Source organism: Anomaloglossus baeobatrachus, unplaced genomic scaffold (genome assembly GCF_048569485.1).
Source record: "Anomaloglossus baeobatrachus isolate aAnoBae1 unplaced genomic scaffold, aAnoBae1.hap1 Scaffold_883, whole genome shotgun sequence".
Taxonomy (NCBI): Eukaryota; Metazoa; Chordata; class Amphibia; order Anura; family Aromobatidae; genus Anomaloglossus; species Anomaloglossus baeobatrachus.
This window is the reverse complement of record NW_027445276.1, coordinates 26895-48889: the sequence shown is the minus strand read 5'-3', so window position 1 is coordinate 48889 and position 21995 is coordinate 26895. Positions and strand designations below refer to the sequence as shown.

Here is a 21995-nt window from a genome sequence, read left to right as displayed (position 1 = left end):
ACTATCAAAGGTTAGAGGGGGGCTTTCTCAGAGGGCTTTTTACAGTTTTTCTATTCCCAATTAGCCGTTTAAGTGTACTTATTGAAAGTAGTAATTCTTTCATAGGCCGCCCTTTCTTAGTATTTGACGTTCCTTATATTGCGGTATGAGGCTTCGCAGTAGGTTGCAAACATTCATCACCCATGACTGTCCCCAATTGAGCTCAGAAGCTCAATGTCTATCATGACCTCTCTTTTAGAATGTCCAAGAGCAAGCAAACTATTCCTCCAGGAGAGGGCGCCAACAGACTACTAAAGAGATCATCATTACTCAAAGAAAACCCCAAAAACCAATGCATGATAGGAATAAACAGGTAACTTTCTTTGGAGTGGAAGCGGAGAGATCGCACCAGATGCCAATTCTAGATCTTATCACACCTGTGGTCACTGCAGCAGCAGGTGAATCCACTTTGTCCAAAAGGGATCTATTCCATTCAATTGCAAATGATCTAGATAAGACAGAGAACTGCAGCACGGGGACATAGCCGAGTTGGTCAGGTTGAGTGGTGATGAGTTTGCTATTTGGATGAATAAAGAAAGTCAAAAGTGTGAAAGATAAAAAACAAAAGGAGGAAGTGTGAAAAGTGAATGGGCCAAATTGAGGTGCATATGAAGACGTATGCTTTCTTCCAATTCATTAAATCGGGCTAATATGAATCAGGTGAATTGAGTTCTGCTTTTGGAAACTGGGTTAAGAAGGGGTGCACCGTTCCTGGAGGTACTGCAATACCAGGTCAATGCGTGGAGTGGACAGAGCAAGCTCTTTTTCCATCTCCCTGTTCTAAAAATCCATTTAATATATGGTCCCCAGATAGGGGACGTATCAGATATTAAACTGATAAGAACAGATACTACACTTGATCTTAGCCAAAAGGCCGAGAAGCGATAACCAGAATTGGTTTGGGCCTCGAGTGGCACCCTGGCCTATGCCGGACACATCTTAGGGAGAGAGAGCGAGAGGGAGACAAACCCACGCCTACACAAGACATTTTGTCACCCAAGCCAACCCTTGAAAAGGCTGCTTTGCAGAGCAAAAACAAGAAGAATGGTGCGTTTTGCAGCCGCCGCCCACTGCAATGAATCTGAATAACTCCTCCTTTAGGGCGCAAGCAACTCCCCTCCCCCTTGCAGTCTTTCCAATTCACGATACAAAAAGACGGACAGGACAGGTTGCCTGACTTTCCGTCACTGCCACCCTTTGCCATCCTTACCCGTAGAAAGCCCTTTCATCATCCCCAAACCCTAATCTTTTCCCTTTCCTTCCCAGCCCCCAAACCCTGCCCTCTGTACCTTTCTCACCACCCGCTTCCCTTCTCCTGTCATCCCCCTACCACCCGGGAAAAAAAGAGATTGCCCCCTCCTTCCACTAGCCCACCCTCCCACCCAAAGAACAACTTCTTCTGCGCAGCTTGTTTTCTAGGCAGCAGCGCTATTGTGATGTCATCGGGGGGCATTGTGACAAGCCGCCAGTGTTCCGTCTCTTCATGTTGTGCACAGTTCAAACGGAAAATACATCAACAGGCAGACTACAGAAAAGCTTACTATCAAAGGTTAGAGGGGGGCTTTCTCAGAGGGCTTTTTACAGTTTTTCTATTCCCAATTAGCCGTTTAAGTGTACTTATTGAAAGTAGTAATTCTTTCATAGGCCGCCCTTTCTTAGTATTTGACGTTCCTTATATTGCGGTATGAGGCTTCGCAGTAGGTTGCAAACATTCATCACCCATGACTGTCCCCAATTGAGCTCAGAAGCTCAATGTCTATCATGACCTCTCTTTTAGAATGTCCAAGAGCAAGCAAACTATTCCTCCAGGAGAGGGCGCCAACAGACTACTAAAGAGATCATCATTACTCAAAGAAAACCCCAAAAACCAATGCATGATAGGAATAAACAGGTAACTTTCTTTGGAGTGGAAGCGGAGAGATCGCACCAGATGCCAATTCTAGATCTTATCACACCTGTGGTCACTGCAGCAGCAGGTGAATCCACTTTGTCCAAAAGGGATCTATTCCATTCAATTGCAAATGATCTAGATAAGACAGAGAACTGCAGCACGGGGACATAGCCGAGTTGGTCAGGTTGAGTGGTGATGAGTTTGCTATTTGGATGAATAAAGAAAGTCAAAAGTGTGAAAGATAAAAAACAAAAGGAGGAAGTGTGAAAAGTGAATGGGCCAAATTGAGGTGCATATGAAGACGTATGCTTTCTTCCAATTCATTAAATCGGGCTAATATGAATCAGGTGAATTGAGTTCTGCTTTTGGAAACTGGGTTAAGAAGGGGTGCACCGTTCCTGGAGGTACTGCAATACCAGGTCAATGCGTGGAGTGGACAGAGCAAGCTCTTTTTCCATCTCCCTGTTCTAAAAATCCATTTAATATATGGTCCCCAGATAGGGGACGTATCAGATATTAAACTGATAAGAACAGATACTACACTTGATCTTAGCCAAAAGGCCGAGAAGCGATAACCAGAATTGGTTTGGGCCTCGAGTGGCACCCTGGCCTATGCCGGACACATCTTAGGGAGAGAGAGCGAGAGGGAGACAAACCCACGCCTACACAAGACATTTTGTCACCCAAGCCAACCCTTGAAAAGGCTGCTTTGCAGAGCAAAAACAAGAAGAATGGTGCGTTTTGCAGCCGCCGCCCACTGCAATGAATCTGAATAACTCCTCCTTTAGGGCGCAAGCAACTCCCCTCCCCCTTGCAGTCTTTCCAATTCACGATACAAAAAGACGGACAGGACAGGTTGCCTGACTTTCCGTCACTGCCACCCTTTGCCATCCTTACCCGTAGAAAGCCCTTTCATCATCCCCAAACCCTAATCTTTTCCCTTTCCTTCCCAGCCCCCAAACCCTGCCCTCTGTACCTTTCTCACCACCCGCTTCCCTTCTCCTGTCATCCCCCTACCACCCGGGAAAAAAAGAGATTGCCCCCTCCTTCCACTAGCCCACCCTCCCACCCAAAGAACAACTTCTTCTGCGCAGCTTGTTTTCTAGGCAGCAGCGCTATTGTGATGTCATCGGGGGGCATTGTGACAAGCCGCCAGTGTTCCGTCTCTTCATGTTGTGCACAGTTCAAACGGAAAATACATCAACAGGCAGACTACAGAAAAGCTTACTATCAAAGGTTAGAGGGGGGCTTTCTCAGAGGGCTTTTTACAGTTTTTCTATTCCCAATTAGCCGTTTAAGTGTACTTATTGAAAGTAGTAATTCTTTCATAGGCCGCCCTTTCTTAGTATTTGACGTTCCTTATATTGCGGTATGAGGCTTCGCAGTAGGTTGCAAACATTCATCACCCATGACTGTCCCCAATTGAGCTCAGAAGCTCAATGTCTATCATGACCTCTCTTTTAGAATGTCCAAGAGCAAGCAAACTATTCCTCCAGGAGAGGGCGCCAACAGACTACTAAAGAGATCATCATTACTCAAAGAAAACCCCAAAAACCAATGCATGATAGGAATAAACAGGTAACTTTCTTTGGAGTGGAAGCGGAGAGATCGCACCAGATGCCAATTCTAGATCTTATCACACCTGTGGTCACTGCAGCAGCAGATGAATCCACTTTGTCCAAAAGGGATCTATTCCATTCAATTGCAAATGATCTAGATAAGACAGAGAACTGCAGCACGGGGACATAGCCGAGTTGGTCAGGTTGAGTGGTGATGAGTTTGCTATTTGGATGAATAAAGAAAGTCAAAAGTGTGAAAGATAAAAAACAAAAGGAGGAAGTGTGAAAAGTGAATGGGCCAAATTGAGGTGCATATGAAGACGTATGCTTTCTTCCAATTCATTAAATCGGGCTAATATGAATCAGGTGAATTGAGTTCTGCTTTTGGAAACTGGGTTAAGAAGGGGTGCACCGTTCCTGGAGGTACTGCAATACCAGGTCAATGCGTGGAGTGGACAGAGCAAGCTCTTTTTCCATCTCCCTGTTCTAAAAATCCATTTAATATATGGTCCCCAGATAGGGGACGTATCAGATATTAAACTGATAAGAACAGATACTACACTTGATCTTAGCCAAAAGGCCGAGAAGCGATAACCAGAATTGGTTTGGGCCTCGAGTGGCACCCTGGCCTATGCCGGACACATCTTAGGGAGAGAGAGCGAGAGGGAGACAAACCCACGCCTACACAAGACATTTTGTCACCCAAGCCAACCCTTGAAAAGGCTGCTTTGCAGAGCAAAAACAAGAAGAATGGTGCGTTTTGCAGCCGCCGCCCACTGCAATGAATCTGAATAACTCCTCCTTTAGGGCGCAAGCAACTCCCCTCCCCCTTGCAGTCTTTCCAATTCACGATACAAAAAGACGGACAGGACAGGTTGCCTGACTTTCCGTCACTGCCACCCTTTGCCATCCTTACCCGTAGAAAGCCCTTTCATCATCCCCAAACCCTAATCTTTTCCCTTTCCTTCCCAGCCCCCAAACCCTGCCCTCTGTACCTTTCTCACCACCCGCTTCCCTTCTCCTGTCATCCCCCTACCACCCGGGAAAAAAAGAGATTGCCCCCTCCTTCCACTAGCCCACCCTCCCACCCAAAGAACAACTTCTTCTGCGCAGCTTGTTTTCTAGGCAGCAGCGCTATTGTGATGTCATCGGGGGGCATTGTGACAAGCCGCCAGTGTTCCGTCTCTTCATGTTGTGCACAGTTCAAACGGAAAATACATCAACAGGCAGACTACAGAAAAGCTTACTATCAAAGGTTAGAGGGGGGCTTTCTCAGAGGGCTTTTTACAGTTTTTCTATTCCCAATTAGCCGTTTAAGTGTACTTATTGAAAGTAGTAATTCTTTCATAGGCCGCCCTTTCTTAGTATTTGACGTTCCTTATATTGCGGTATGAGGCTTCGCAGTAGGTTGCAAACATTCATCACCCATGACTGTCCCCAATTGAGCTCAGAAGCTCAATGTCTATCATGACCTCTCTTTTAGAATGTCCAAGAGCAAGCAAACTATTCCTCCAGGAGAGGGCGCCAACAGACTACTAAAGAGATCATCATTACTCAAAGAAAACCCCAAAAACCAATGCATGATAGGAATAAACAGGTAACTTTCTTTGGAGTGGAAGCGGAGAGATCGCACCAGATGCCAATTCTAGATCTTATCACACCTGTGGTCACTGCAGCAGCAGGTGAATCCACTTTGTCCAAAAGGGATCTATTCCATTCAATTGCAAATGATCTAGATAAGACAGAGAACTGCAGCACGGGGACATAGTCGAGTTGGTCAGGTTGAGTGGTGATGAGTTTGCTATTTGGATGAATAAAGAAAGTCAAAAGTGTGAAAGATAAAAAACAAAAGGAGGAAGTGTGAAAAGTGAATGGGCCAAATTGAGGTGCATATGAAGACGTATGCTTTCTTCCAATTCATTAAATCGGGCTAATATGAATCAGGTGAATTGAGTTCTGCTTTTGGAAACTGGGTTAAGAAGGGGTGCACCGTTCCTGGAGGTACTGCAATACCAGGTCAATGCGTGGAGTGGACAGAGCAAGCTCTTTTTCCATCTCCCTGTTCTAAAAATCCATTTAATATATGGTCCCCAGATAGGGGACGTATCAGATATTAAACTGATAAGAACAGATACTACACTTGATCTTAGCCAAAAGGCCGAGAAGCGATAACCAGAATTGGTTTGGGCCTCGAGTGGCACCCTGGCCTATGCCGGACACATCTTAGGGAGAGAGAGCGAGAGGGAGACAAACCCACGCCTACACAAGACATTTTGTCACCCAAGCCAACCCTTGAAAAGGCTGCTTTGCAGAGCAAAAACAAGAAGAATGGTGCGTTTTGCAGCCGCCGCCCACTGCAATGAATCTGAATAACTCCTCCTTTAGGGCGCAAGCAACTCCCCTCCCCCTTGCAGTCTTTCCAATTCACGATACAAAAAGACGGACAGGACAGGTTGCCTGACTTTCCGTCACTGCCACCCTTTGCCATCCTTACCCGTAGAAAGCCCTTTCATCATCCCCAAACCCTAATCTTTTCCCTTTCCTTCCCAGCCCCCAAACCCTGCCCTCTGTACCTTTCTCACCACCCGCTTCCCTTCTCCTGTCATCCCCCTACCACCCGGGAAAAAAAGAGATTGCCCCCTCCTTCCACTAGCCCACCCTCCCACCCAAAGAACAACTTCTTCTGCGCAGCTTGTTTTCTAGGCAGCAGCGCTATTGTGATGTCATCGGGGGGCATTGTGACAAGCCGCCAGTGTTCCGTCTCTTCATGTTGTGCACAGTTCAAACGGAAAATACATCAACAGGCAGACTACAGAAAAGCTTACTATCAAAGGTTAGAGGGGGGCTTTCTCAGAGGGCTTTTTACAGTTTTTCTATTCCCAATTAGCCGTTTAAGTGTACTTATTGAAAGTAGTAATTCTTTCATAGGCCGCCCTTTCTTAGTATTTGACGTTCCTTATATTGCGGTATGAGGCTTCGCAGTAGGTTGCAAACATTCATCACCCATGACTGTCCCCAATTGAGCTCAGAAGCTCAATGTCTATCATGACCTCTCTTTTAGAATGTCCAAGAGCAAGCAAACTATTCCTCCAGGAGAGGGCGCCAACAGACTACTAAAGAGATCATCATTACTCAAAGAAAACCCCAAAAACCAATGCATGATAGGAATAAACAGGTAACTTTCTTTGGAGTGGAAGCGGAGAGATCGCACCAGATGCCAATTCTAGATCTTATCACACCTGTGGTCACTGCAGCAGCAGGTGAATCCACTTTGTCCAAAAGGGATCTATTCCATTCAATTGCAAATGATCTAGATAAGACAGAGAACTGCAGCACGGGGACATAGCCGAGTTGGTCAGGTTGAGTGGTGATGAGTTTGCTATTTGGATGAATAAAGAAAGTCAAAAGTGTGAAAGATAAAAAACAAAAGGAGGAAGTGTGAAAAGTGAATGGGCCAAATTGAGGTGCATATGAAGACGTATGCTTTCTTCCAATTCATTAAATCGGGCTAATATGAATCAGGTGAATTGAGTTCTGCTTTTGGAAACTGGGTTAAGAAGGGGTGCACCGTTCCTGGAGGTACTGCAATACCAGGTCAATGCGTGGAGTGGACAGAGCAAGCTCTTTTTCCATCTCCCTGTTCTAAAAATCCATTTAATATATGGTCCCCAGATAGGGGACGTATCAGATATTAAACTGATAAGAACAGATACTACACTTGATCTTAGCCAAAAGGCCGAGAAGCGATAACCAGAATTGGTTTGGGCCTCGAGTGGCACCCTGGCCTATGCCGGACACATCTTAGGGAGAGAGAGCGAGAGGGAGACAAACCCACGCCTACACAAGACATTTTGTCACCCAAGCCAACCCTTGAAAAGGCTGCTTTGCAGAGCAAAAACAAGAAGAATGGTGCGTTTTGCAGCCGCCGCCCACTGCAATGAATCTGAATAACTCCTCCTTTAGGGCGCAAGCAACTCCCCTCCCCCTTGCAGTCTTTCCAATTCACGATACAAAAAGACGGACAGGACAGGTTGCCTGACTTTCCGTCACTGCCACCCTTTGCCATCCTTACCCGTAGAAAGCCCTTTCATCATCCCCAAACCCTAATCTTTTCCCTTTCCTTCCCAGCCCCCAAACCCTGCCCTCTGTACCTTTCTCACCACCCGCTTCCCTTCTCCTGTCATCCCCCTACCACCCGGGAAAAAAAGAGATTGCCCCCTCCTTCCACTAGCCCACCCTCCCACCCAAAGAACAACTTCTTCTGCGCAGCTTGTTTTCTAGGCAGCAGCGCTATTGTGATGTCATCGGGGGGCATTGTGACAAGCCGCCAGTGTTCCGTCTCTTCATGTTGTGCACAGTTCAAACGGAAAATACATCAACAGGCAGACTACAGAAAAGCTTACTATCAAAGGTTAGAGGGGGGCTTTCTCAGAGGGCTTTTTACAGTTTTTCTATTCCCAATTAGCCGTTTAAGTGTACTTATTGAAAGTAGTAATTCTTTCATAGGCCGCCCTTTCTTAGTATTTGACGTTCCTTATATTGCGGTATGAGGCTTCGCAGTAGGTTGCAAACATTCATCACCCATGACTGTCCCCAATTGAGCTCAGAAGCTCAATGTCTATCATGACCTCTCTTTTAGAATGTCCAAGAGCAAGCAAACTATTCCTCCAGGAGAGGGCGCCAACAGACTACTAAAGAGATCATCATTACTCAAAGAAAACCCCAAAAACCAATGCATGATAGGAATAAACAGGTAACTTTCTTTGGAGTGGAAGCGGAGAGATCGCACCAGATGCCAATTCTAGATCTTATCACACCTGTGGTCACTGCAGCAGCAGGTGAATCCACTTTGTCCAAAAGGGATCTATTCCATTCAATTGCAAATGATCTAGATAAGACAGAGAACTGCAGCACGGGGACATAGCCGAGTTGGTCAGGTTGAGTGGTGATGAGTTTGCTATTTGGATGAATAAAGAAAGTCAAAAGTGTGAAAGATAAAAAACAAAAGGAGGAAGTGTGAAAAGTGAATGGGCCAAATTGAGGTGCATATGAAGACGTATGCTTTCTTCCAATTCATTAAATCGGGCTAATATGAATCAGGTGAATTGAGTTCTGCTTTTGGAAACTGGGTTAAGAAGGGGTGCACCGTTCCTGGAGGTACTGCAATACCAGGTCAATGCGTGGAGTGGACAGAGCAAGCTCTTTTTCCATCTCCCTGTTCTAAAAATCCATTTAATATATGGTCCCCAGATAGGGGACGTATCAGATATTAAACTGATAAGAACAGATACTACACTTGATCTTAGCCAAAAGGCCGAGAAGCGATAACCAGAATTGGTTTGGGCCTCGAGTGGCACCCTGGCCTATGCCGGACACATCTTAGGGAGAGAGAGCGAGAGGGAGACAAACCCACGCCTACACAAGACATTTTGTCACCCAAGCCAACCCTTGAAAAGGCTGCTTTGCAGAGCAAAAACAAGAAGAATGGTGCGTTTTGCAGCCGCCGCCCACTGCAATGAATCTGAATAACTCCTCCTTTAGGGCGCAAGCAACTCCCCTCCCCCTTGCAGTCTTTCCAATTCACGATACAAAAAGACGGACAGGACAGGTTGCCTGACTTTCCGTCACTGCCACCCTTTGCCATCCTTACCCGTAGAAAGCCCTTTCATCATCCCCAAACCCTAATCTTTTCCCTTTCCTTCCCAGCCCCCAAACCCTGCCCTCTGTACCTTTCTCACCACCCGCTTCCCTTCTCCTGTCATCCCCCTACCACCCGGGAAAAAAAGAGATTGCCCCCTCCTTCCACTAGCCCACCCTCCCACCCAAAGAACAACTTCTTCTGCGCAGCTTGTTTTCTAGGCAGCAGCGCTATTGTGATGTCATCGGGGGGCATTGTGACAAGCCGCCAGTGTTCCGTCTCTTCATGTTGTGCACAGTTCAAACGGAAAATACATCAACAGGCAGACTACAGAAAAGCTTACTATCAAAGGTTAGAGGGGGGCTTTCTCAGAGGGCTTTTTACAGTTTTTCTATTCCCAATTAGCCGTTTAAGTGTACTTATTGAAAGTAGTAATTCTTTCATAGGCCGCCCTTTCTTAGTATTTGACGTTCCTTATATTGCGGTATGAGGCTTCGCAGTAGGTTGCAAACATTCATCACCCATGACTGTCCCCAATTGAGCTCAGAAGCTCAATGTCTATCATGACCTCTCTTTTAGAATGTCCAAGAGCAAGCAAACTATTCCTCCAGGAGAGGGCGCCAACAGACTACTAAAGAGATCATCATTACTCAAAGAAAACCCCAAAAACCAATGCATGATAGGAATAAACAGGTAACTTTCTTTGGAGTGGAAGCGGAGAGATCGCACCAGATGCCAATTCTAGATCTTATCACACCTGTGGTCACTGCAGCAGCAGGTGAATCCACTTTGTCCAAAAGGGATCTATTCCATTCAATTGCAAATGATCTAGATAAGACAGAGAACTGCAGCACGGGGACATAGCCGAGTTGGTCAGGTTGAGTGGTGATGAGTTTGCTATTTGGATGAATAAAGAAAGTCAAAAGTGTGAAAGATAAAAAACAAAAGGAGGAAGTGTGAAAAGTGAATGGGCCAAATTGAGGTGCATATGAAGACGTATGCTTTCTTCCAATTCATTAAATCGGGCTAATATGAATCAGGTGAATTGAGTTCTGCTTTTGGAAACTGGGTTAAGAAGGGGTGCACCGTTCCTGGAGGTACTGCAATACCAGGTCAATGCGTGGAGTGGACAGAGCAAGCTCTTTTTCCATCTCCCTGTTCTAAAAATCCATTTAATATATGGTCCCCAGATAGGGGACGTATCAGATATTAAACTGATAAGAACAGATACTACACTTGATCTTAGCCAAAAGGCCGAGAAGCGATAACCAGAATTGGTTTGGGCCTCGAGTGGCACCCTGGCCTATGCCGGACACATCTTAGGGAGAGAGAGCGAGAGGGAGACAAACCCACGCCTACACAAGACATTTTGTCACCCAAGCCAACCCTTGAAAAGGCTGCTTTGCAGAGCAAAAACAAGAAGAATGGTGCGTTTTGCAGCCGCCGCCCACTGCAATGAATCTGAATAACTCCTCCTTTAGGGCGCAAGCAACTCCCCTCCCCCTTGCAGTCTTTCCAATTCACGATACAAAAAGACGGACAGGACAGGTTGCCTGACTTTCCGTCACTGCCACCCTTTGCCATCCTTACCCGTAGAAAGCCCTTTCATCATCCCCAAACCCTAATCTTTTCCCTTTCCTTCCCAGCCCCCAAACCCTGCCCTCTGTACCTTTCTCACCACCCGCTTCCCTTCTCCTGTCATCCCCCTACCACCCGGGAAAAAAAGAGATTGCCCCCTCCTTCCACTAGCCCACCCTCCCACCCAAAGAACAACTTCTTCTGCGCAGCTTGTTTTCTAGGCAGCAGCGCTATTGTGATGTCATCGGGGGGCATTGTGACAAGCCGCCAGTGTTCCGTCTCTTCATGTTGTGCACAGTTCAAACGGAAAATACATCAACAGGCAGACTACAGAAAAGCTTACTATCAAAGGTTAGAGGGGGGCTTTCTCAGAGGGCTTTTTACAGTTTTTCTATTCCCAATTAGCCGTTTAAGTGTACTTATTGAAAGTAGTAATTCTTTCATAGGCCGCCCTTTCTTAGTATTTGACGTTCCTTATATTGCGGTATGAGGCTTCGCAGTAGGTTGCAAACATTCATCACCCATGACTGTCCCCAATTGAGCTCAGAAGCTCAATGTCTATCATGACCTCTCTTTTAGAATGTCCAAGAGCAAGCAAACTATTCCTCCAGGAGAGGGCGCCAACAGACTACTAAAGAGATCATCATTACTCAAAGAAAACCCCAAAAACCAATGCATGATAGGAATAAACAGGTAACTTTCTTTGGAGTGGAAGCGGAGAGATCGCACCAGATGCCAATTCTAGATCTTATCACACCTGTGGTCACTGCAGCAGCAGGTGAATCCACTTTGTCCAAAAGGGATCTATTCCATTCAATTGCAAATGATCTAGATAAGACAGAGAACTGCAGCACGGGGACATAGCCGAGTTGGTCAGGTTGAGTGGTGATGAGTTTGCTATTTGGATGAATAAAGAAAGTCAAAAGTGTGAAAGATAAAAAACAAAAGGAGGAAGTGTGAAAAGTGAATGGGCCAAATTGAGGTGCATATGAAGACGTATGCTTTCTTCCAATTCATTAAATCGGGCTAATATGAATCAGGTGAATTGAGTTCTGCTTTTGGAAACTGGGTTAAGAAGGGGTGCACCGTTCCTGGAGGTACTGCAATACCAGGTCAATGCGTGGAGTGGACAGAGCAAGCTCTTTTTCCATCTCCCTGTTCTAAAAATCCATTTAATATATGGTCCCCAGATAGGGGACGTATCAGATATTAAACTGATAAGAACAGATACTACACTTGATCTTAGCCAAAAGGCCGAGAAGCGATAACCAGAATTGGTTTGGGCCTCGAGTGGCACCCTGGCCTATGCCGGACACATCTTAGGGAGAGAGAGCGAGAGGGAGACAAACCCACGCCTACACAAGACATTTTGTCACCCAAGCCAACCCTTGAAAAGGCTGCTTTGCAGAGCAAAAACAAGAAGAATGGTGCGTTTTGCAGCCGCCGCCCACTGCAATGAATCTGAATAACTCCTCCTTTAGGGCGCAAGCAACTCCCCTCCCCCTTGCAGTCTTTCCAATTCACGATACAAAAAGACGGACAGGACAGGTTGCCTGACTTTCCGTCACTGCCACCCTTTGCCATCCTTACCCGTAGAAAGCCCTTTCATCATCCCCAAACCCTAATCTTTTCCCTTTCCTTCCCAGCCCCCAAACCCTGCCCTCTGTACCTTTCTCACCACCCGCTTCCCTTCTCCTGTCATCCCCCTACCACCCGGGAAAAAAAGAGATTGCCCCCTCCTTCCACTAGCCCACCCTCCCACCCAAAGAACAACTTCTTCTGCGCAGCTTGTTTTCTAGGCAGCAGCGCTATTGTGATGTCATCGGGGGGCATTGTGACAAGCCGCCAGTGTTCCGTCTCTTCATGTTGTGCACAGTTCAAACGGAAAATACATCAACAGGCAGACTACAGAAAAGCTTACTATCAAAGGTTAGAGGGGGGCTTTCTCAGAGGGCTTTTTACAGTTTTTCTATTCCCAATTAGCCGTTTAAGTGTACTTATTGAAAGTAGAAATTCTTTCATAGGCCGCCCTTTCTTAGTATTTGACGTTCCTTATATTGCGGTATGAGGCTTCGCAGTAGGTTGCAAACATTCATCACCCATGACTGTCCCCAATTGAGCTCAGAAGCTCAATGTCTATCATGACCTCTCTTTTAGAATGTCCAAGAGCAAGCAAACTATTCCTCCAGGAGAGGGCGCCAACAGACTACTAAAGAGATCATCATTACTCAAAGAAAACCCCAAAAACCAATGCATGATAGGAATAAACAGGTAACTTTCTTTGGAGTGGAAGCGGAGAGATCGCACCAGATGCCAATTCTAGATCTTATCACACCTGTGGTCACTGCAGCAGCAGGTGAATCCACTTTGTCCAAAAGGGATCTATTCCATTCAATTGCAAATGATCTAGATAAGACAGAGAACTGCAGCACGGGGACATAGCCGAGTTGGTCAGGTTGAGTGGTGATGAGTTTGCTATTTGGATGAATAAAGAAAGTCAAAAGTGTGAAAGATAAAAAACAAAAGGAGGAAGTGTGAAAAGTGAATGGGCCAAATTGAGGTGCATATGAAGACGTATGCTTTCTTCCAATTCATTAAATCGGGCTAATATGAATCAGGTGAATTGAGTTCTGCTTTTGGAAACTGGGTTAAGAAGGGGTGCACCGTTCCTGGAGGTACTGCAATACCAGGTCAATGCGTGGAGTGGACAGAGCAAGCTCTTTTTCCATCTCCCTGTTCTAAAAATCCATTTAATATATGGTCCCCAGATAGGGGACGTATCAGATATTAAACTGATAAGAACAGATACTACACTTGATCTTAGCCAAAAGGCCGAGAAGCGATAACCAGAATTGGTTTGGGCCTCGAGTGGCACCCTGGCCTATGCCGGACACATCTTAGGGAGAGAGAGCGAGAGGGAGACAAACCCACGCCTACACAAGACATTTTGTCACCCAAGCCAACCCTTGAAAAGGCTGCTTTGCAGAGCAAAAACAAGAAGAATGGTGCGTTTTGCAGCCGCCGCCCACTGCAATGAATCTGAATAACTCCTCCTTTAGGGCGCAAGCAACTCCCCTCCCCCTTGCAGTCTTTCCAATTCACGATACAAAAAGACGGACAGGACAGGTTGCCTGACTTTCCGTCACTGCCACCCTTTGCCATCCTTACCCGTAGAAAGCCCTTTCATCATCCCCAAACCCTAATCTTTTCCCTTTCCTTCCCAGCCCCCAAACCCTGCCCTCTGTACCTTTCTCACCACCCGCTTCCCTTCTCCTGTCATCCCCCTACCACCCGGGAAAAAAAGAGATTGCCCCCTCCTTCCACTAGCCCACCCTCCCACCCAAAGAACAACTTCTTCTGCGCAGCTTGTTTTCTAGGCAGCAGCGCTATTGTGATGTCATCGGGGGGCATTGTGACAAGCCGCCAGTGTTCCGTCTCTTCATGTTGTGCACAGTTCAAACGGAAAATACATCAACAGGCAGACTACAGAAAAGCTTACTATCAAAGGTTAGAGGGGGGCTTTCTCAGAGGGCTTTTTACAGTTTTTCTATTCCCAATTAGCCGTTTAAGTGTACTTATTGAAAGTAGTAATTCTTTCATAGGCCGCCCTTTCTTAGTATTTGACGTTCCTTATATTGCGGTATGAGGCTTCGCAGTAGGTTGCAAACATTCATCACCCATGACTGTCCCCAATTGAGCTCAGAAGCTCAATGTCTATCATGACCTCTCTTTTAGAATGTCCAAGAGCAAGCAAACTATTCCTCCAGGAGAGGGCGCCAACAGACTACTAAAGAGATCATCATTACTCAAAGAAAACCCCAAAAACCAATGCATGATAGGAATAAACAGGTAACTTTCTTTGGAGTGGAAGCGGAGAGATCGCACCAGATGCCAATTCTAGATCTTATCACACCTGTGGTCACTGCAGCAGCAGGTGAATCCACTTTGTCCAAAAGGGATCTATTCCATTCAATTGCAAATGATCTAGATAAGACAGAGAACTGCAGCACGGGGACATAGCCGAGTTGGTCAGGTTGAGTGGTGATGAGTTTGCTATTTGGATGAATAAAGAAAGTCAAAAGTGTGAAAGATAAAAAACAAAAGGAGGAAGTGTGAAAAGTGAATGGGCCAAATTGAGGTGCATATGAAGACGTATGCTTTCTTCCAATTCATTAAATCGGGCTAATATGAATCAGGTGAATTGAGTTCTGCTTTTGGAAACTGGGTTAAGAAGGGGTGCACCGTTCCTGGAGGTACTGCAATACCAGGTCAATGCGTGGAGTGGACAGAGCAAGCTCTTTTTCCATCTCCCTGTTCTAAAAATCCATTTAATATATGGTCCCCAGATAGGGGACGTATCAGATATTAAACTGATAAGAACAGATACTACACTTGATCTTAGCCAAAAGGCCGAGAAGCGATAACCAGAATTGGTTTGGGCCTCGAGTGGCACCCTGGCCTATGCCGGACACATCTTAGGGAGAGAGAGCGAGAGGGAGACAAACCCACGCCTACACAAGACATTTTGTCACCCAAGCCAACCCTTGAAAAGGCTGCTTTGCAGAGCAAAAACAAGAAGAATGGTGCGTTTTGCAGCCGCCGCCCACTGCAATGAATCTGAATAACTCTTCCTTTAGGGCGCAAGCAACTCCCCTCCCCCTTGCAGTCTTTCCAATTCACGATACAAAAAGACGGACAGGACAGGTTGCCTGACTTTCCGTCACTGCCACCCTTTGCCATCCTTACCCGTAGAAAGCCCTTTCATCATCCCCAAACCCTAATCTTTTCCCTTTCCTTCCCAGCCCCCAAACCCTGCCCTCTGTACCTTTCTCACCACCCGCTTCCCTTCTCCTGTCATCCCCCTACCACCCGGGAAAAAAAGAGATTGCCCCCTCCTTCCACTAGCCCACCCTCCCACCCAAAGAACAACTTCTTCTGCGCAGCTTGTTTTCTAGGCAGCAGCGCTATTGTGATGTCATCGGGGGGCATTGTGACAAGCCGCCAGTGTTCCGTCTCTTCATGTTGTGCACAGTTCAAACGGAAAATACATCAACAGGCAGACTACAGAAAAGCTTACTATCAAAGGTTAGAGGGGGGCTTTCTCAGAGGGCTTTTTACAGTTTTTCTATTCCCAATTAGCCGTTTAAGTGTACTTATTGAAAGTAGTAATTCTTTCATAGGCCGCCCTTTCTTAGTATTTGACGTTCCTTATATTGCGGTATGAGGCTTCGCAGTAGGTTGCAAACATTCATCACCCATGACTGTCCCCAATTGAGCTCAGAAGCTCAATGTCTATCATGACCTCTCTTTTAGAATGTCCAAGAGCAAGCAAACTATTCCTCCAGGAGAGGGCGCCAACAGACTACTAAAGAGATCATCATTACTCAAAGAAAACCCCAAAAACCAATGCATGATAGGAATAAACAGGTAACTTTCTTTGGAGTGGAAGCGGAGAGATCGCACCAGATGCCAATTCTAGATCTTATCCCACCTGTGGTCACTGCAGCAGCAGGTGAATCCACTTTGTCCAAAAGGGATCTATTCCATTCAATTGCAAATGATCTAGATAAGACAGAGAACTGCAGCACGGGGACATAGCCGAGTTGGTCAGGTTGAGTGGTGATGAGTTTGCTATTTGGATGAATAAAGAAAGTCAAAAGTGTGAAAGATAAAAAACAAAAGGAGGAAGTGTGAAAAGTGAATGGGCCAAATTGAGGTGCATATGAAGACGTATGCTTTCTTCCAATTCATTAAATCGGGCTAATATGAATCAGGTGAATTGAGTTCTGCTTTTGGAAACTGGGTTAAGAAGGGGTGCACCGTTCCTGGAGGTACTGCAATACCAGGTCAATGCGTGGAGTGGACAGAGCAAGCTCTTTTTCCATCTCCCTGTTCTAAAAATCCATTTAATATATGGTCCCCAGATAGGGGACGTATCAGATATTAAACTGATAAGAACAGATACTACACTTGATCTTAGCCAAAAGGCCGAGAAGCGATAACCAGAATTGGTTTGGGCCTCGAGTGGCACCCTGGCCTATGCCGGACACATCTTAGGGAGAGAGAGCGAGAGGGAGACAAACCCACGCCTACACAAGACATTTTGTCACCCAAGCCAACCCTTGAAAAGGCTGCTTTGCAGAGCAAAAACAAGAAGAATGGTGCGTTTTGCAGCCGCCGCCCACTGCAATGAATCTGAATAACTCCTCCTTTAGGGCGCAAGCAACTCCCCTCCCCCTTGCAGTCTTTCCAATTCACGATACAAAAAGACGGACAGGACAGGTTGCCTGACTTTCCGTCACTGCCACCCTTTGCCATCCTTACCCGTAGAAAGCCCTTTCATCATCCCCAAACCCTAATCTTTTCCCTTTCCTTCCCAGCCCCCAAACCCTGCCCTCTGTACCTTTCTCACCACCCGCTTCCCTTCTCCTGTCATCCCCCTACCACCCGGGAAAAAAAGAGATTGCCCCCTCCTTCCACTAGCCCACCCTCCCACCCAAAGAACAACTTCTTCTGCGCAGCTTGTTTTCTAGGCAGCAGCGCTATTGTGATGTCATCGGGGGGCATTGTGACAAGCCGCCAGTGTTCCGTCTCTTCATGTTGTGCACAGTTCAAACGGAAAATACATCAACAGGCAGACTACAGAAAAGCTTACTATCAAAGGTTAGAGGGGGGCTTTCTCAGAGGGCTTTTTACAGTTTTTCTATTCCCAATTAGCCGTTTAAGTGTACTTATTGAAAGTAGTAATTCTTTCATAGGCCGCCCTTTCTTAGTATTTGACGTTCCTTATATTGCGGTATGAGGCTTCGCAGTAGGTTGCAAACATTCATCACCCATGACTGTCCCCAATTGAGCTCAGAAGCTCAATGTCTATCATGACCTCTCTTTTAGAATGTCCAAGAGCAAGCAAACTATTCCTCCAGGAGAGGGCGCCAACAGACTACTAAAGAGATCATCATTACTCAAAGAAAACCCCAAAAACCAATGCATGATAGGAATAAACAGGTAACTTTCTTTGGAGTGGAAGCGGAGAGATCGCACCAGATGCCAATTCTAGATCTTATCACACCTGTGGTCACTGCAGCAGCAGGTGAATCCACTTTGTCCAAAAGGGATCTATTCCATTCAATTGCAAATGATCTAGATAAGACAGAGAACTGCAGCACGGGGACATAGCCGAGTTGGTCAGGTTGAGTGGTGATGAGTTTGCTATTTGGATGAATAAAGAAAGTCAAAAGTATGAAAGATAAAAAACAAAAGGAGGAAGTGTGAAAAGTGAATGGGCCAAATTGAGGTGCATATGAAGACGTATGCTTTCTTCCAATTCATTAAATCGGGCTAATATGAATCAGGTGAATTGAGTTCTGCTTTTGGAAACTGGGTTAAGAAGGGGTGCACCGTTCCTGGAGGTACTGCAATACCAGGTCAATGCGTGGAGTGGACAGAGCAAGCTCTTTTTCCATCTCCCTGTTCTAAAAATCCATTTAATATATGGTCCCCAGATAGGGGACGTATCAGATATTAAACTGATAAGAACAGATCCTACACTTGATCTTAGCCAAAAGGCCGAGAAGCGATAACCAGAATTGGTTTGGGCCTCGAGTGGCACCCTGGCCTATGCCGGACACATCTTAGGGAGAGAGAGCGAGAGGGAGACAAACCCACGCCTACACAAGACATTTTGTCACCCAAGCCAACCCTTGAAAAGGCTGCTTTGCAGAGCAAAAACAAGAAGAATGGTGCGTTTTGCAGCCGCCGCCCACTGCAATGAATCTGAATAACTCCTCCTTTAGGGCGCAAGCAACTCCCCTCCCCCTTGCAGTCTTTCCAATTCACGATACAAAAAGACGGACAGGACAGGTTGCCTGACTTTCCGTCACTGCCACCCTTTGCCATCCTTACCCGTAGAAAGCCCTTTCATCATCCCCAAACCCTAATCTTTTCCCTTTCCTTCCCAGCCCCCAAACCCTGCCCTCTGTACCTTTCTCACCACCCGCTTCCCTTCTCCTGTCATCCCCCTACCACCCAGGAAAAAAAGAGATTGCCCCCTCCTTCCACTAGCCCACCCTCCCACCCAAAGAACAACTTCTTCTGCGCAGCTTGTTTTCTAGGCAGCAGCGCTATTGTGATGTCATCGGGGGGCATTGTGACAAGCCGCCAGTGTTACGTCTCTTCATGTTGTGCACAGTTCAAACGGAAAATACATCAACAGGCAGACTACAGAAAAGCTTACTATCAAAGGTTAGAGGGGGGCTTTCTCAGAGGGCTTTTTACAGTTTTTCTATTCCCAATTAGCCGTTTAAGTGTACTTATTGAAAGTAGTAATTCTTTCATAGGCCGCCCTTTCTTAGTATTTGACGTTCCTTATATTGCGGTATGAGGCTTCGCAGTAGGTTGCAAACATTCATCACCCATGACTGTCCCCAATTGAGCTCAGAAGCTCAATGTCTATCATGACCTCTCTTTTAGAATGTCCAAGAGCAAGCAAACTATTCCTCCAGGAGAGGGCGCCAACAGACTACTAAAGAGATCATCATTACTCAAAGAAAACCCCAAAAACCAATGCATGATAGGAATAAACAGGTAACTTTCTTTGGAGTGGAAGCGGAGAGATCGCACCAGATGCCAATTCTAGATCTTATCACACCTGTGGTCACTGCAGCAGCAGGTGAATCCACTTTGTCCAAAAGGGATCTATTCCATTCAATTGCAAATGATCTAGATAAGACAGAGAACTGCAGCACGGGGACATAGCCGAGTTGGTCAGGTTGAGTGGTGATGAGTTTGCTATTTGGATGAATAAAGAAAGTCAAAAGTGTGAAAGATAAAAAACAAAAGGAGGAAGTGTGAAAAGTGAATGGGCCAAATTGAGGTGCATATGAAGACGTATGCTTTCTTCCAATTCATTAAATCGGGCTAATATGAATCAGGTGAATTGAGTTCTGCTTTTGGAAACTGGGTTAAGAAGGGGTGCACCGTTCCTGGAGGTACTGCAATACCAGGTCAATGCGTGGAGTGGACAGAGCAAGCTCTTTTTCCATCTCCCTGTTCTAAAAATCCATTTAATATATGGTCCCCAGATAGGGGACGTATCAGATATTAAACTGATAAGAACAGATACTACACTTGATCTTAGCCAAAAGGCCGAGAAGCGATAACCAGAATTGGTTTGGGCCTCGAGTGGCACCCTGGCCTATGCCGGACACATCTTAGGGAGAGAGAGCGAGAGGGAGACAAACCCACGCCTACACAAGACATTTTGTCACCCAAGCCAACCCTTGAAAAGGCTGCTTTGCAGAGCAAAAACAAGAAGAATGGTGCGTTTTGCAGCCGCCGCCCACTGCAATGAATCTGAATAACTCTTCCTTTAGGGCGCAAGCAACTCCCCTCCCCCTTGCAGTCTTTCCAATTCACGATACAAAAAGACGGACAGGACAGGTTGCCTGACTTTCCGTCACTGCCACCCTTTGCCATCCTTACCCGTAGAAAGCCCTTTCATCATCCCCAAACCCTAATCTTTTCCCTTTCCTTCCCAGCCCCCAAACCCTGCCCTCTGTACCTTTCTCACCACCCGCTTCCCTTCTCCTGTCATCCCCCTACCACCCGGGAAAAAAAGAGATTGCCCCCTCCTTCCACTAGCCCACCCTCCCACCCAAAGAACAACTTCTTCTGCGCAGCTTGTTTTCTAGGCAGCAGCGCTATTGTGATGTCATCGGGGGGCATTGTGACAAGCCGCCAGTGTTCCGTCTCTTCATGTTGTGCACAGTTCAAACGGAAAATACATCAACAGGCAGACTACAGAAAAGCTTACTATCAAAGGTTAGAGGGGGGCTTTCTCAGAGGGCTTTTTACAGTTTTTCTATTCCCAATTAGCCGTTTAAGTGTACTTATTGAAAGTAGTAATTCTTTCATAGGCCGCCCTTTCTTAGTATTTGACGTTCCTTATATTGCGGTATGAGGCTTCGCAGTAGGTTGCAAACATTCATCACCCATGACTGTCCCCAATTGAGCTCAGAAGCTCAATGTCTATCATGACCTCTCTTTTAGAATGTCCAAGAGCAAGCAAACTATTCCTCCAGGAGAGGGCGCCAACAGACTACTAAAGAGATCATCATTACTCAAAGAAAACCCCAAAAACCAATGCATGATAGGAATAAACAGGTAACTTTCTTTGGAGTGGAAGCGGAGAGATCGCACCAGATGCCAATTCTAGATCTTATCACACCTGTGGTCACTGCAGCAGCAGGTGAATCCACTTTGTCCAAAAGGGATCTATTCCATTCAATTGCAAATGATCTAGATAAGACAGAGAACTGCAGCACGGGGACATAGCCGAGTTGGTCAGGTTGAGTGGTGATGAGTTTGCTATTTGGATGAATAAAGAAAGTCAAAAGTGTGAAAGATAAAAAACAAAAGGAGGAAGTGTGAAAAGTGAATGGGCCAAATTGAGGTGCATATGAAGACGTATGCTTTCTTCCAATTCATTAAATCGGGCTAATATGAATCAGGTGAATTGAGTTCTGCTTTTGGAAACTGGGTTAAGAAGGGGTGCACCGTTCCTGGAGGTACTGCAATACCAGGTCAATGCGTGGAGTGGACAGAGCAAGCTCTTTTTCCATCTCCCTGTTCTAAAAATCCATTTAATATATGGTCCCCAGATAGGGGACGTATCAGATATTAAACTGATAAGAACAGATACTACACTTGATCTTAGCCAAAAGGCCGAGAAGCGATAACCAGAATTGGTTTGGGCCTCGAGTGGCACCCTGGCCTATGCCGGACACATCTTAGGGAGAGAGAGCGAGAGGGAGACAAACCCACGCCTACACAAGACATTTTGTCACCCAAGCCAACCCTTGAAAAGGCTGCTTTGCAGAGCAAAAACAAGAAGAATGGTGCGTTTTGCAGCCGCCGCCCACTGCAATGAATCTGAATAACTCCTCCTTTAGGGCGCAAGCAACTCCCCTCCCCCTTGCAGTCTTTCCAATTCACGATACAAAAAGACGGACAGGACAGGTTGCCTGACTTTCCGTCACTGCCACCCTTTGCCATCCTTACCCGTAGAAAGCCCTTTCATCATCCCCAAACCCTAATCTTTTCCCTTTCCTTCCCAGCCCCCAAACCCTGCCCTCTGTACCTTTCTCACCACCCGCTTCCCTTCTCCTGTCATCCCCCTACCACCCGGGAAAAAAAGAGATTGCCCCCTCCTTCCACTAGCCCACCCTCCCACCCAAAGAACAACTTCTTCTGCGCAGCTTGTTTTCTAGGCAGCAGCGCTATTGTGATGTCA

General features: G+C 46.2%; 14 non-coding genes across 14 annotated transcripts; all 14 read right to left on the bottom strand.

The window, feature by feature from the left end:
- Positions 1-734: 734 nt before the first annotated feature.
- Positions 735-925, bottom strand: LOC142288986 (U2 spliceosomal RNA). The gene has a single exon (XR_012749563.1). It is a non-coding gene; the product is annotated as a U2 spliceosomal RNA (small nuclear RNA).
- A 1387-nt stretch (positions 926-2312) lies between these two features.
- Positions 2313-2503, bottom strand: LOC142288984 (U2 spliceosomal RNA). The gene has a single exon (XR_012749561.1). It is a non-coding gene; the product is annotated as a U2 spliceosomal RNA (small nuclear RNA).
- A 1387-nt stretch (positions 2504-3890) lies between these two features.
- On the bottom strand, positions 3891-4081 carry LOC142288983 (U2 spliceosomal RNA). The gene has a single exon (XR_012749560.1). It is a non-coding gene; the product is annotated as a U2 spliceosomal RNA (small nuclear RNA).
- Positions 4082-5468: 1387 nt separating this feature from the next.
- LOC142288982 (U2 spliceosomal RNA) lies at positions 5469-5659 on the bottom strand. Its single transcript, XR_012749559.1, has one exon. It is a non-coding gene; the product is annotated as a U2 spliceosomal RNA (small nuclear RNA).
- Positions 5660-7046: 1387 nt separating this feature from the next.
- LOC142288981 (U2 spliceosomal RNA) lies at positions 7047-7237 on the bottom strand. The gene has a single exon (XR_012749558.1). It is a non-coding gene; the product is annotated as a U2 spliceosomal RNA (small nuclear RNA).
- Positions 7238-8624: 1387 nt separating this feature from the next.
- Positions 8625-8815, bottom strand: LOC142288980 (U2 spliceosomal RNA). The gene has a single exon (XR_012749557.1). It is a non-coding gene; the product is annotated as a U2 spliceosomal RNA (small nuclear RNA).
- A 1387-nt stretch (positions 8816-10202) lies between these two features.
- On the bottom strand, positions 10203-10393 carry LOC142288979 (U2 spliceosomal RNA). The gene has a single exon (XR_012749556.1). It is a non-coding gene; the product is annotated as a U2 spliceosomal RNA (small nuclear RNA).
- A 1387-nt stretch (positions 10394-11780) lies between these two features.
- LOC142288978 (U2 spliceosomal RNA) lies at positions 11781-11971 on the bottom strand. The gene has a single exon (XR_012749555.1). It is a non-coding gene; the product is annotated as a U2 spliceosomal RNA (small nuclear RNA).
- A 1387-nt stretch (positions 11972-13358) lies between these two features.
- Positions 13359-13549, bottom strand: LOC142288977 (U2 spliceosomal RNA). The gene has a single exon (XR_012749554.1). It is a non-coding gene; the product is annotated as a U2 spliceosomal RNA (small nuclear RNA).
- A 1387-nt stretch (positions 13550-14936) lies between these two features.
- LOC142288976 (U2 spliceosomal RNA) lies at positions 14937-15127 on the bottom strand. Its single transcript, XR_012749553.1, has one exon. It is a non-coding gene; the product is annotated as a U2 spliceosomal RNA (small nuclear RNA).
- Positions 15128-16514: 1387 nt separating this feature from the next.
- Positions 16515-16705, bottom strand: LOC142288975 (U2 spliceosomal RNA). The gene has a single exon (XR_012749552.1). It is a non-coding gene; the product is annotated as a U2 spliceosomal RNA (small nuclear RNA).
- Positions 16706-18092: 1387 nt separating this feature from the next.
- Positions 18093-18283, bottom strand: LOC142288997 (U2 spliceosomal RNA). Its single transcript, XR_012749574.1, has one exon. It is a non-coding gene; the product is annotated as a U2 spliceosomal RNA (small nuclear RNA).
- Positions 18284-19670: 1387 nt separating this feature from the next.
- LOC142288973 (U2 spliceosomal RNA) lies at positions 19671-19861 on the bottom strand. Its single transcript, XR_012749550.1, has one exon. It is a non-coding gene; the product is annotated as a U2 spliceosomal RNA (small nuclear RNA).
- A 1387-nt stretch (positions 19862-21248) lies between these two features.
- LOC142288972 (U2 spliceosomal RNA) lies at positions 21249-21439 on the bottom strand. Its single transcript, XR_012749549.1, has one exon. It is a non-coding gene; the product is annotated as a U2 spliceosomal RNA (small nuclear RNA).
- Between the last annotated feature and the right edge of the window lie 556 nt (positions 21440-21995).